The sequence below is a fragment of the Anser anser genome (genome assembly GCF_964211835.1).
Source record: "Anser anser genome assembly, chromosome: 1".
Lineage (NCBI taxonomy): Eukaryota > Metazoa > Chordata > Aves > Anseriformes > Anatidae > Anser > Anser anser.
This window is the reverse complement of record NC_139720.1, coordinates 60,410,793-60,425,038: the sequence shown is the minus strand read 5'-3', so window position 1 is coordinate 60,425,038 and position 14,246 is coordinate 60,410,793. Positions and strand designations below refer to the sequence as shown.

The 14,246-nt window shown below is 40.3% G+C and overlaps 1 long non-coding RNA gene across 1 annotated transcript; it reads right to left on the bottom strand.

Annotated features, from left to right (window-relative positions):
• Positions 1-932: 932 nt before the first annotated feature.
• Positions 933-10,308, bottom strand: LOC310897212. The gene is made up of 3 exons (XR_014582132.1): positions 10,228-10,308; positions 9,998-10,075; positions 933-1,733 (listed from the first exon to the last, which is right to left on the bottom strand). It is a non-coding gene; the product is annotated as an uncharacterized lncRNA (long non-coding RNA).
• Between the last annotated feature and the right edge of the window lie 3,938 nt (positions 10,309-14,246).

Here is a 14,246-nt window from a genome sequence, read left to right as displayed (position 1 = left end):
TGAATTCCTGTGAGTAGGAATTGCAATTGATAGCCTTACAGACTCTGTGAAGGATACAGAACCAGACTATTATTGTTACATACTATATTTACTCCATCTTGCTCTTACTATGCCATATATCCTTTTCAGCAGACAAAGGCAGGAGGGGTTCTTAGCTTCCAGCTGAGAAAGGTTTTGGTTTGATTTGATTTGATCTGCTTTAATTCAAAGTTGATTTCAGTGAAACTTTTCCCTCTGGTAGCACTTTGGGCATGCATCAAGTACTTACCTCCACCCTTTCAGATGCTTACCAGATGTGTGTTCTGGTGGCAAATGGATCACACTTTCCCACTGCACCAAGCATAGGTGGATGCACTGGGTTACCAATTCCTACCTTTAAAAGCTGAGATATTCTCCTATCGCATCATACAGCTGCATGCACTGGTTTTCCGTTAGTACATTGCCAGATGAGTATGAAAAGAATGGAAAATACTACAAACAGTGATGGGCTTTTTTACAAGAAACTGCCTCATGGATTGTTTAAAAAAAAAAAAAAAAGTGTCCTGGCTACCAAACATAAATCTATTAACCTTTTTTTTTTTTGGTTAATGAGAGCTGCCCCTGCATTCTTGACAACATCTAAACAACCAAAAACAACCAAATAGAAGAACGACTGCAAACACACTGATGTATCGGGATAACACTTGAGATCAACTTGGTTGTTCAGGCTCTTCGCTAGTTAGGTTTTGTTGACATTGGCAATTCTTACGGTTTCCTAGTTTAAAAAACATTCTTTTACAAACAAAGTCAAGACAAACTCTCAGACTCTCTCTAAACCACAGGAGCAGACTCCTGCATCTGTGCACAAACTGAGGGTAATGGCTTTGCATGTTCCTGCTGCTGTCTGCATGAACAGATTCAGTTGTGGGACTGGAGGGACACTAAGACCATAAAACACAATTTGTATTTTTTTAATCTCTTTTTGTACAGTGGCTTTCAGTTCTGCTTTCAGTCAGGTTTACAAAGATGCTGTATTTCAGACTGAAATATTTCCTGTAATAATACTCTGTTAGACAATGCAATTAAGGACTCATATTCTACAGAAAAGTTGGAAAACTGAAGTCAGTGCACCATGAACAAAATCACTTGACAGTGACAGCAGAGGGCGCTTGCCCAAATATAGCATTTTCTTGGTGTTTTTTTGTTGGTTTTTGTTTGTTTGTTTTATGCCCACCAGAAGTGCCTCTGGGTTACCAACTGGCCTGCAAGTGGCACTTCACATGCAGTCACTACCTACCTGAGTAAGGAATTCTGCTGAAACCTGCCACTGATGTATTTTATCTAACTTCTATCTGTTTTACATGGAGGCATACTGTCAATTTCCTGTGGTGTGTTTTGGACCAAAAACTGTCAGAGTTACCTATGAACTTACCATTGGTTTACTCAAAAGAGGCCTAGATCTTTAAAACTGGAGTAAAGTGCCTCGCCACCACTACAGTTACTATCTTACATATGGTAGTTTTATCATGTCGCTTATCATACCACTTTCACCAGGAGATTTCACAGTGCTCTGAAAAAACACCATTATCCCCACTATATATGTAGTGTTAGAAGAGCATACTTGAGGTAAGGTCAGATGTCTGTGGGCTTGTGGCAGGTGAGCGATCAGGCAGGAAGGAGAATGCCAAGACCTTGGGCCCATCTTGCAGCCAACAGCCAGGCTCGATTTGTCCTGGTCCAGCTTTCTGGTGTTCCTGAAGCATCAGAAGAGATAAGTAAAATAATTAGCAGAATCCAATGCATTTGTTAAAAGTGCCCAAAAGAGACAGTAAGCAGCCCTCCACTGGCACAGCTGGAGGCAGTATAATTTTTTTCATATTACTCAACAACACACCCCAGATTTGAGTTGCTGGATGCACTAGAGAAGAAGGGAAGTTCTGGAGCAGATGGGCACTTTTTGCCAAAGCAGCATTTCTTCTGCTTTTTCTGATAAAGGAAGATATTTCCACATGTCCAATTATGACAGCAGGGAGCTTCAAGTCAGACAGCCTGGGTGTAGGGGGAACATCTTAAAATGCCACTCTCCCAAAGCACTATAGCGCCTAAGAAACACCAGCCACCTTGTTAGGAAGTTGCACATTGAACAGTCAGTGTTGATACAATGGATTATAAGGTGAATTACAGTGCAACCAGGCTGTATTAGCAAGATGCCATCAAACTGCATGCAGAGTGTAAACTGATGGATGGAAAAGTAAATTCCTTATTTGACATTCCAGAAACACATAACCTAATCCAAGGGTTCAAGAACCACAATGAAATAAAAAGAAAGACAGCTGGTAGTTTGTCATGATATCTCGTTGTAGATTTAGAGGCATTAATTACATATGGGGAATATTAATGACAGTTTAAAGTGGAATGTAGCTAATCATTATGATATGATATCCAAGCAGAATGCTGGTGAAGCCATGTAATATTTTTCCTCCGGGCAAAAAGAAAACTCAGCAAATCTATGTGGAATACTATCAGCTTGTACTGGCCCAAAGGTCTAGGCTGACTTCTTTGCCTCATGAGAGCAGAATTCAACCACAATTAGAAGACATTTCTTACAGATTTGGCTAAGCCTGTTAGTCTTGCTGAGATCCAGAAAACACAGGAGATGGCTTAAAAACCTTGAGAACACCTTAAAAATAATAATATTTGAATTATTTGATTTGTCTTCCAGTTTTTAAGCCCCTTGATTTTAGGTTTCCAGTCTGGACCCAACAATGTTGAGGCTAAAATCTTTTCAAAAAACACCCAGACTCTGGTAGAGTTGGGGTGGTTGGAAAAGTAGCGCATTTGGAGAGTTGCAGAGTAGTAAGGCAAACTCCATCTCCTGTACAAACAGCAATGTGCTTCACAGTGGAGATAAACCCGTCTGCCACAATGGGTTAGCTGCTTGCAGCCAGAGACAAAAGCAGAAAGATACAACTGTGAGATGGTGAATGGCCAGTAGAAGATACTAATTGCTCCTTACAGTGGTTCAACAGTCCACAGTATTTAAACCAAATGAGAATCAGGATTAAACATTTCAAAAGGCCTTGGAAGGTCTAAGCTTATCACTAAGAGCAGTCCTGCAGAAAAACTGTAGTTTTCACTTGGTGTCACTGAAAGGTTATGCCACGTCCTGTGAAAAGACCACGAGAGTGTTTTGAGAAGATGCTGAATGAAGTCTCAGCAGGTGCTCCCCTCTTTATCTGGGAGTTGCATTTAAGCTGAGCACCAAACTCCCAGGTTCTGCCTGAGCTGTGCTACAGTCATGCCCTGCCTGGCCTTGTACCTTGCTGATCCAGATGCTCACCCTAATCCATAGACTGATTTCTTGATGTGACTTCAGACCTTCCTCATCTCTATGAACATGTCTGGCCATCACTGAACTGTCTGACCTAGTTACTGCCACCAACCCTGCTCTGCTCTCCTCAGTTAGGTGCTGTCTGGTCATGTCCTTGTCTGTGAGGTCCCTTCTTGTCCACCTTGTTATGCTAAGCATCCCACTCCCCTTCCATTGCAGATTGTTGTCATACTAATATTATCTTCTCCTCTTGAGAATTCTTCTTCCTCTTAGGTCTCTGACAAATCCACACTTGCTCTAGAATAAGCATTACAGGAGTATAGTTGTGAGTAGTGTAAGAACCTCCTTATGTGCAATAACCAAGGAGAAGCTCTAAAGAAAAAGCTCTGCAGGATTTGGGCTGTTGCAGGCTGTAAGTAACAGGAAACGTAAGCCTTTCTGCTTTCTAAATCGATTTCACTCAGATACAGCATGGTTTAATTTCCAGTGTGCATCCATCAGTTTGATTTCTTCTCATGTTTTGGAGTCCCTGGGTAGCTGTAATTCACCCCTTGGCTTGCCCTCTGACATGGTGAGGACAGCAGCATATAATCAATGGCAGGCTTGCTACTATTAATCTTGTTCAGTAAGGGCCTGATCTTCTTTCTGCGAAAAGCAAGAGGACGGTTCATGCCGACGTCAGTGTAGGAAGGACGGTGCCCCAAACATTAATGGCTTCAGCAGCAGGTGTTCCAGGAAACCCACATCAATCTTCCCTTTTGTTGAGATTAAGACTTTTGCCACCCTTTGCTGGGCTGGAAATCAAATACCCGTGCAACCTGACTCTCCAACATTAGGTGTGAGAGGTGTTGCATGCAAAGCTCTCCATTCATTTTAATTGAAAGAAAAATGAACAACTAGCCCTCTTGAAAGATGAACACCTTTGAAAGTGATCACAGTTACCTACAGCTCTTATATTTAATGATATTTCAAGACTGGAAATAAGAAACACCATGAGAAAGTTGAATTTCCTATTTTCCAATGGCAAAAATCTCCCTTTCTTAGTTTCTTAGGCATGAAACCATTTAAAGATGTGTTTTGGGGGACAAAGAAATGACTTGATTTTCTCAACCTGAGTCTTGGATTACAGCAGTTTGGAAGTACAGGAGTCCTCATTTTAGATTCTCAGTCCGCCAAGACTTTGAACTACCTTTACTGGGTCTGGATGTAAGTCTTTGTGCTATTGTGTCATAGTTATTTTTTTAACAACAGCTGTTCAAAGCTATTCAGAGGCCTGGAATGCTGCAGTACTTCCTGAGAAGGTAGATTAAGCTCATCATACAGGGATATTGGTCTGCAAGTCTTAATTTTTATTGCATAAAACTCATGTGAATCCTTCCGGGCACGCCCTGGTACAGAAGATACCCATGGAATCAGTTAAATGTAGATCAGCTAGTTAGGAGCTCAAGAAATATGCAAGTTATGTCATTACACAGCAAAACATGCCATTTATTGCAAAGCTGTAGAGTTCTAAACATTTAGGGGAATATATATATATATTTATACATATCTTAATCATCTACGGTTTTGGGTTTCCAGTTTTTGTAGGCTTGTATCATTTATATAATAATAATGAAGAATGCAGAACGTGTATGCCTACAGAAGTTTATGTACACAAACAGGCACTTATATAGTAAATATTTTAATTTGCTGTATAGATTGAAACAGAAAGAAATAAAAGTATGGACTCTGAAGACTACTTTTACTCCTTTAATATGATATATGATTGTTGAGGTTTGATTAACTGTAAGGAATGAAGCAGACAGGTGAACTGTATGTCATAAAAATATTTTTCATATCACATTGCCTTTTGAAAACAAATCTATTTAAGATTTTGATATGATTTATGCCTGGTTGACAGGATCAATTTTTAATTTCAAGGTAGTGAGAGGTGTGAGTGACTGCAGAGACATAGTAATTTGCTTACAGTTGGGCACAATGCCCACATGTGAAGAAGCTGCCAGGTTTACTTTTATTCCCAAGGAGTATTTAAGTAATGGTCACTTTACTGTTCTGCCCCTAGATCCTGCATTGCCCCAGAGAGACTCTGGTTGCCCTCCTCCACTGGGAGAGGGCTCATCCAGCACCAGGTTTGTAGGCAGGAAGGTGTCTGAGAGGGGAAAAGGTCTGGGCTGCACTGAGATGCTCTGTGTCAGGGATGTGGTGAGCTGAACCCCCAGATGTCTTCTGATGACTTTTGTTCAGATGCTAAAATGGGAGTTTGCTCCGGTTAATTAAGTGTTTTGGAGGCACCAAGATATTAGTTCAGGTCATGTTTTGCGAAAGAGATGAGATGGTAAATATCCAGTTGTGTTTCATGTCTCCCCAGGATGCTGAGGTCCCCAGCAGCACCGACAGGGCTCCCAGGGCAGCCTGTCAGGGTCAGACACTGCAGTTTGGGGATGCACAGGCACAAGCATTATTTTTCAGTTGTTTTTTTCTGTATGTCAGCAGTTGTGACCTCTTCATGCTGTAACCAACTCCTGTGATGGGTGTCAAAGAGACTGTTAGTCTGGGCTGCTTCTGTTTTTTCCTTCCAGCACTGGCCCATGCCAAGACCTTGGGGAAAGGTGCAAGAAATGCTGGCAGTTGTTGATGGCAAGGACAGCCTCTTCATCAGTGCTATTTAGTAGCAGCTGCATTGCAGGAGGGTTGAAGTTCCTTCCCAATTCTGGAGAAGTTATGATTATTCCAGCAGCGTATTTCATAAAGAGATGTGCAAGGGCTTCATATAGTGCTGAGATCATGATCTGAATGATCCGAGTTAATTAATTCTCTGGTTACGACTATTTGGCCTAGAAGTCACAAAATCAGCATTCCGGATTCCAAAAAGCAGTGTTGCTCAGGCTGCTCCAATTAGAGATGAGCATGCCGTGAAGTCTTGTTTTGGACCCACTTCCCTTGTACTCCATGAGATTTTGAGGGGTATTAAAAATTGGTGTTTGCATTTGAGCCACTCTTCCACTTAATTTCACTGTGGAGCACTCTTTTAGATAGGGGTGTTTATCGCTGTTTGTTTTTCACCCTTTTCCTCTCTTGCCCCGTACTGACACTTGTCATGCTCCTAATACCTCACAAATATACTCACTAGGTAACAGAGAAACAATGCAGACTCTTGCCAGTTGTCAATCATATGATCAAAGAGCACAGCACTGTATGTCCCAGGTCAGTGATGAATTTATATCCAGTCTTGTCTAGCACTTTCTTACTCTGGATAGTAAAGAGAGTATTTAGATGTGGAAAACTGGACCCGAGAGTCTTTGTCACAAATTTATGAGCCTAAATTATTCACAGATTGCAGAGATTATCACTTTTTTTCCCTGAGCCAGGTAGGAGAAATAATGTCACCTTCACCACCTCATCCTGCATGTGACTTCAGTTGATCTTGACCCACAGCCAAGATGCTGGCTTTATGATTCAAGCTATGGCATGCTAAAGATGGGAACAAAAATGTAAGACTTCAGATTACACTTTGGCAAGGCCTGTAAAATTCAACACTAACCCCCTTTAAATCCTTTTTGCTAAAGCTTCATTTTTTTAAAGCTTAACAATTATTTGATCGTCAGAATGAGTTGCTTTGTAACTGAGCATAAGTCAGGTCACAATGAGGCAAATAGCTTTTCTTTCATGTTCTTTGTTTCTAATTTAAGCTTTAGCTTTAAATGATTCTTTTACTCAGCTGGACTGAAGACTTGCTCTACTTTCCTCTTTAGGAAAAAGGCATCCAGCTACTTGACAACTCCTGCTTGTAGTGAGCTGAGAGCTCCATTACAAGCTATTGTCTGGTGACCTTGGCTTTAATGTATTTCCAGTAGGTAGGATGGATAGGATGCGAACAGTGCTCCTTTGTTTTGCAAAAGATTTAGCTCAGAGGTTCAGGAACACAAATATCTGTGGCAAGGAAAGATTCTCTTTTTGGTGTAAAGTAATTTTTGCAGTGTTATAACTGTGTCCATGAGCTCATGTCTATGGCACTTCTATAAAGCAGCTTAGGCTAACATATGCTTGGCTCACTGTACTGTTAACGTTGCTCCTAACAGCTTTCCCTCTGTCCTTTCCCCTCTGCTCTGGTCATCTCCCATGCTTTGACATTTCCATTCCAAGTCCCGTTCCTCCAACACTAGCTCAAGCTCGCTCTCTGCAGCTCTCCCCAAAACCCCTAGTCTCACTGTCGCCCAGCCTTCAATAGTATCGGTTCGTGTTCAACATTGGATGGACAAAGTTTTAGCATGTCTTTTATCCACGACAAGTGCTCGGTGTACTAGCAATGCTAACATATCAGCTTTTTACTTTTCCAGTAACTGCATCACATATCTATGTGTAAGGTACACCTCATCTGTTTCCTCTTGCTAGACATGAATGTTTTATAGCTTTGTGCAGAAATTTTTCAGCAATAAAAATAGAAACACTGATGTCAGTTCTTGATAAGTAACTCATATCAAATCACATCCCACTGGTAATCTGGCATAGCTCTTTCTTACAAAAGTATTATGTGAATGGATGTCCAAAATAACATTTGGTGTTATTAGGAGTACCAAGGTCTCATCTGTAATAACAATAACTGCTGAAAATCCTGCAGGAATAAAACAGATGATGGTACTTATATAAGAAAACTCATGAGTTTCTTTTTTATTTCCTTGTGTAACACGACTTATTGAGATTATTCAAACCTCATAATTAAATCATTAAAAATAATCCTTTGTGAAGGTTTTCAGGTCTTTTCTCTAGTTATAAAAATATATATAAAAGGTATTTCACAAATACTGAGATGAAGTAAAAATTGCATTAGTCACCTTCTTTCATAGTTCCTCCTTAAGTTTTCCCTGAAACCGTTATATCTGCCACTTATAAATCAAAATTTACCACCATGTTTCCAGGTATGTTAGCACAGAAGATTTAACTGAGACATTAGAAAAATGGTGGGAGCGTGAGGGCAATGAAGCAATGCAATACATCTTCAAGGAGGGCATACATTCTTCACCATTGGAGGATTTTATGATCAGTTTAGAAAGAAAATAATAGGAATAATACTAGGGTAGGTGATCTTGCTTTAGCATAGGAGATGCAGGAAATCATCCTTTAAGATTTTTTTCAAGTCTATTTTCTTACAATTTTATTTTGTAGCATTTCCTGTCATGAGTATGTTATAGGAGTAATAAAGTATTGCTGGACAGGAGCTGTCAGTTACCATTGAAACCTCTCTAGGTACTAGAGAAAAAGTGCCAAAAATATGAAAAGACTGTAATTAGTTACTAGTGTAGCTGACTTGTTTGAAATGAAATGAAATCCAGCCCAAGAAAACTGAAATATAATTCTGAGGAGACCTCTAGAAACTAATTGGTGCTTTTTTAAGCAGTCACTGGAATATGTGTACACATATATAGGGATTTTTATTTGGACCAGGTGTAAGGATGTAATTACATGAACATAGGTCTTGTGAGACACCTTTCATACCAATTTGGGTCTCAGATCATAGGCTGGAGAAATGAATATTCACATAATTGTGGTTCCTTGCTCAAAATACATTCAGGCCCTGCTCTACTCAGCTGTGTGATACATGTAAGAGAAGGCTTTCTTAAGCCTGGCTTGGCTCTGACTACTTAAGGATGGTTGGGAATCAGTCTGGGATGAAGGCTTAGTTATTTAGGGAAGGTATTGCTAGGCTGCAGCTAAGAAAGCAACTTGATCTTACTTGAATTGGACAATTTAATTTCCATCATTGGGTTCTGCAAATGACAATGTACCGACAATGAAGGAGTCTGCTGCTCAGAAATTACTAAGCAAACCTTGGTGGAGAGGTAAAATGCAATATACCTGTGTGGTTCACAGTTATCTTAACTGAGTACTTGTAAGATTTCCTAGAACAGGGAAAAACTACACTTTTTTTTTGCCAGCTTACTATTGTTTTGGCTTCGCTACCAGTTTCTGGAATAAAGTTTCCATCTGGAAGAACTATTCAGTGTCCACCACAGCCTCTAGCCTGAACTGTCACTTCCAATTTTTACCATGTTGCAAGTCCTGCACTAAAACTGCTAAGCAAAGAAAGCAATTTATGTTCACACCAGGGCAGAGGACATGAACTTTCCTTCACGTACCATTACATCTGTTACAGCTGTGACAGCTGCTCACACTGTGGTTCTGCATTAAATACAAGACAGAGGGCACCATCCTGCAAACGTTTGCTCTAGTCAGCATAGTTGTTCCTATAGAGAGTCATTAAAGCTGATTTTGCACAGGATTGTCTGCAATAAAGTAACTGTTACATGAGGCAACCAGATGGAAGAGCTCCCAAGAGGACCCATCCCACGGGTTTTCTGCAGCTCTCTACAGCGTTCACAGAAGCAACTGCTGTGATAAGTCACTGCATACATTTTGCAGGTGCTGGTGGGGATTCGATTCTCTGTGGCAGACAGAGTAATTTTTGGAACCTTTTCCTGTGATTTTTTTTTTTCTTCTTTCATAAAGGGCAAAGAAATTGATAGGCAGAGATTAAGCACAGAATTATTTCTAATCAGACAGTCTCTATGTATTAGATTTCTGTATACAAATTCATAAGCAATGATGACAGTTCAAGGGGTTTCCTAGAATTTCAGTAACCTTTCTGTCTGGATCGACTGTGTATGCCCGTGGAGACATGAGTATACTCGCTGTAACACCAGCATGGCCATTCTCCGGTAACTCTGTCCGTGGTTTCACCCGTCTAGCCTTTAGAGGTATCCAGAAATCCTAGAGAAATATATCAAGCTCTCAGACTCTCTCTGGGCAAAAATACTAGAGCAGATAAGTTGTGTCAAAGAAAGCACAGATATACGAGAAACTCAATTGTTCAGAAATACTTATTAAAATGTCTTGCACCTCAATAATGCAGGTGTAATTACCTTGTAAAGAGAAAGCAAAGCAGAGCACCTCAGAAAGAAGGGTAACCTCCTGGAGGCCTGCTGTCCTCGTGGCTTTGTGTGAGGCACCAAGCTGTACCACACAGATAAAGCTTTGTTTGAGGAGAGTGGGGTGGGGGAAACTAGCAGGCCCACGGGTGAGCTATGGTGGCAGCTGAGGCCAGTGCATTCCTTTTCAATTGAATTTTCCTGGCATGCAGCTTCTAATGCATTCTCCTCTAGAACTGCAAGAAAAATCAAAGTGGTTTTAATAACTTCCAATATGAATTCCAAAAAAAGAGAGAGAGAGAGAGAGAAGGCATTACCATGCCATTCCATTGCTTTATTGGCTTAGGAAAAGAAAGAAAGAAGAATTTCTTTTGATCCCACACAAGAAGAATCATGTCTGTTTCTCATTTTGAACTCAAAACCCATGCAAAAGGAAAAGGAAACCAAACTTACCTTATCTCTGACCAAGCATATGCAGAGTCACGCATACAATGCCTGATTTTACTAGGAAATGCTTCCCTCTGATCCCCTCCCATACAGAGAAGAGCAGAGGCTGTCCTGACTTAATTCTGAGTCACTTCAGTAATGTTGTGCGTTTATCTTAACAAAAAGTTTGGTATGACCATTGTATCCTCTGGGTGTAATGCCTTAGTAAATTATACATTGATTCCATCTCTTGAGACTCTGAACACTGAGCTTCTCTTTATCCCGAGTTCTTGTAAATGTCAACCTTTACTGTAGCTGGTCTCAACAGCCTGCAGCCAGCATCTCAAAAAAAACTACTAACACTTTTCTATCAGGATAAGCATGAAGGTATGTTTATATGCAAGAGTGTGTGAGAGAGGGAAAGTAAGAGAGGAGTAAGACAGAAAGAGAAATGCTGGGAGAGTGGGAGAGTCTGCTGTCTATCCTTTCTCTGTGGCCTCTGTGTTTATTTGCTGAATTATTTTGAGTAAAACCCATTTTGTCTTATTGTAAAGAGAGCACCTAGGTAAAAGGAGACTATTTAAGGAAGTACAAGGACTTTCTGTAAGGACACAGTATGCGTGTGAAGTTCTCGCTAGTCCCTTTATTGAATTCTTGTCTAGGCGTTATTTAAGCTGTTTCCATATGGCACGGGTCTTTTAGAAAAACAAAAAAACAACAACAAAAAAACACAACACCCACTCAGATTCCACATTAAAAAGCCTATCAGATTTCTTTGGCATTGTCTGATTTACAAATCCCTCATGGCTTTAAGCCAATAGGTTTGTCTGCCCTGTCCATCTAAAAATAGGTGCTCCTCTCAGGTTTTGCTAATATTTTACCTGGAACTGAAGTCAGGTTGCCAGAGCTAGAGTTACCCAGTTCTCTCTCTAGTCTTTTTACGGATTGAATCATTTATTTCACTTTGTATCTTTTCCAGGTTTTGAAATTTACAGAAATTAAGCATTCACGTGGGTATGTCTAGAAATGTTAGGGTTGCGAGAATAATTGTTTGATATCACCTCTTTTGTAAGAGCTTTGGCTTCTTTTCTTCATTATTAGAATTAGAGCTGATGAGTTCAAAGTCTCCTATTGTTGTTATCTTCCTGTGCCAGTGCCATGCTGTGCTGTTGTCCTCCTCACAGCAGCAAAAAATCTTTTCCTATTTCCCAGCGCCTGTGTAATGTAAGCGTTCCCATCCTTTTTCTCCCTTTCCCTTTTTCTGATGTAAGTGGATGGTACTGTAATTGCAGGGCAGAGCTCTGGGGAACTGATGGCACCTAAGCTGGGCTGGGACAGGAGAGAGGTGGCAGTCTAAGCTGGAGGCAAACCTCCGTGCAGGAGGTTCCTCCTTGCATCATCCTTGCTCCCAGGCGTTACAGAGAAGAGGGGAGTAATTTGTTACTAATCTTCTTTCTCACGCTAGCTTAGCCACTGTGTGTGGCAGATAGTGGGGAGGGGACGGAGCCAACCATCGCCTGTCTGCTTCTTACTCACCAGCTCCAAGTTCACCCCGTTAAAGTCTGCTGTCTGAATTCATGGACACAACTGCCTGTGCTGAGTGGAGAAGGTTTCTCATTTCTCTGTGCAGATATTCAGCATGAATTAGACAGCAAGAGAAGTGTCTAACTTACATAAGTGCCAAAGTTGCAGTGCTTATTCAAACCTTATCAGAGCCTCTTGATGGGAGTTACCATGAAACCTCTCATGGAATAGTTGATCTTGTATTTTGGCATGGTGCGTGATTTTGGCTTCTAGCAGGGAGGCCAGAAATAGCTATCCTTCCTCCAGAGCTCAGGCTATGGCCAGCAGTGGGGAATACAGAGATAAAAGAAAATTAAAGACCTTTAAAACGGAATGCAAGAATGCCAAGGGGTATTTTGAATCTATTCCTATTTAATCTGACTTCAGACATATTGCCTCTGATTACTCCATTTCTAAGAGTACAGTGGCTACTATGCAAGTAGCAGCCCTTGCCTAGAGCTGCCCAGAGAGCAAGTGCCTCCTGCCTTGCAATTCCAGGGATAGTATGAAGACTGCCATCATGCCATCACCTTGACATCATCAGGAACAGCAACTGCTTGTTTTCCTTCTGATATATTACTCTGAAGCAACATAAATGTCAACTTGCTGTCTGCACATCTTACTCCAAGAGACAACAGTATTGCTCTGAACCTCTAGCTTGGTTTACTTATTTCTTGTGCCACTTACCTTTTCACACTGCTAGGATGATAGAAACTTTCTGTACGTTCTTACCTCTTGCTTCCAGCCAGTTTCACCTTGCTTGTGCTGGTCCTGACCATCAGCAGAAGACTGTATTTATTTGCCTCTAAGGAATATTCATTTTTGAAAATTACAGTCAATTCCATCTCAGAGAGGATACAGTAAACTAAGTTGTTTTTTCTCAGACCTCTTTTAAAAAATGCCGTGTTACCCCCCTCACTGTAATGGGTATCTTGAAAATCCATTTGATTTTATGGAAAATGGCTTAGGAAAAAAAAAGGTGAGAACTAGTTTCTGTATTAAACTTCAGAAAGAAAAACAGCCCAAGGCTCAGCTTGAATGACGGGATTCTCCTTGGCAGGAGAATATATTAAATCACTGAAATTAAATAGGAAACTTTGAATGCTCCGGCAAATACTTGTTATATTGTTGTAATGCCTCTCATAATTTTGTAAAGGAAATGTTCTTTTTACAGAAAGATGTGTTCGATCCAGCATTGTTACCTTAGTTTGAAATTGTGTAAATAATTGCACATGATAAATGCAGTTAACTTTAAAGAGTGCGCTTTGATTCAAAAATATTTTTAAAATTAATTCTTAAGAAGGCATAATCTGTCTTCTAGCTTTGAAAGTATATCTGTCTTCTTTAAAAAAAAAAAGCTGCCTGGAATGGTAGAAATAGATTCAAGACTATTCCCAGGAGAGTTTAGAAACATGAGTTAGAGGTGAACCACCACATATTCAAGGATGTATATACCCTGTTGTGGCTGCAGTTTTAAGAAAACTAATTCAAGGGCTGATTGTGGTAGTCACAATATCATGGAGCTCTGTACAGCCTGCAAAGCCCATCCAAATATCTATTCAACCTCTTGTGTGGGTTTTGCAGCCTGTGTTGTGTTCCTGGCTACCACAGCAAAGCCTGCTAATGCTAGCAGGACCCATTCTTGCAAGCCAAGTTCATACACTTATATGTTTGCTAGAGACTGATATTATACATAGGTCTCTTTTTTAATAAATTGACTTCTTCAGCATTTCTTGGAGTGCAGTTTTCATGTACTTATCTGTAATGTATATACACATGAAAACTTTCATTCACTATACATAAAAGAAAGATATTAAGGCTTCCAGGAATTACGCAGAAGGTAGGAATTGTTGTTTGTCATTGTCCCCTTAAAAGGAAATGATAAATTAAAGGAAAAAATAGTACAGTCTTGAAACACTCCCAGTGTACAGTTAAAAGAAGTTCAAGTAATTGCAAAATATTCAGTTGTAGATGGCCACATTATACTATACATTACATTACGCTGTATTATATTTTGCTGTTCT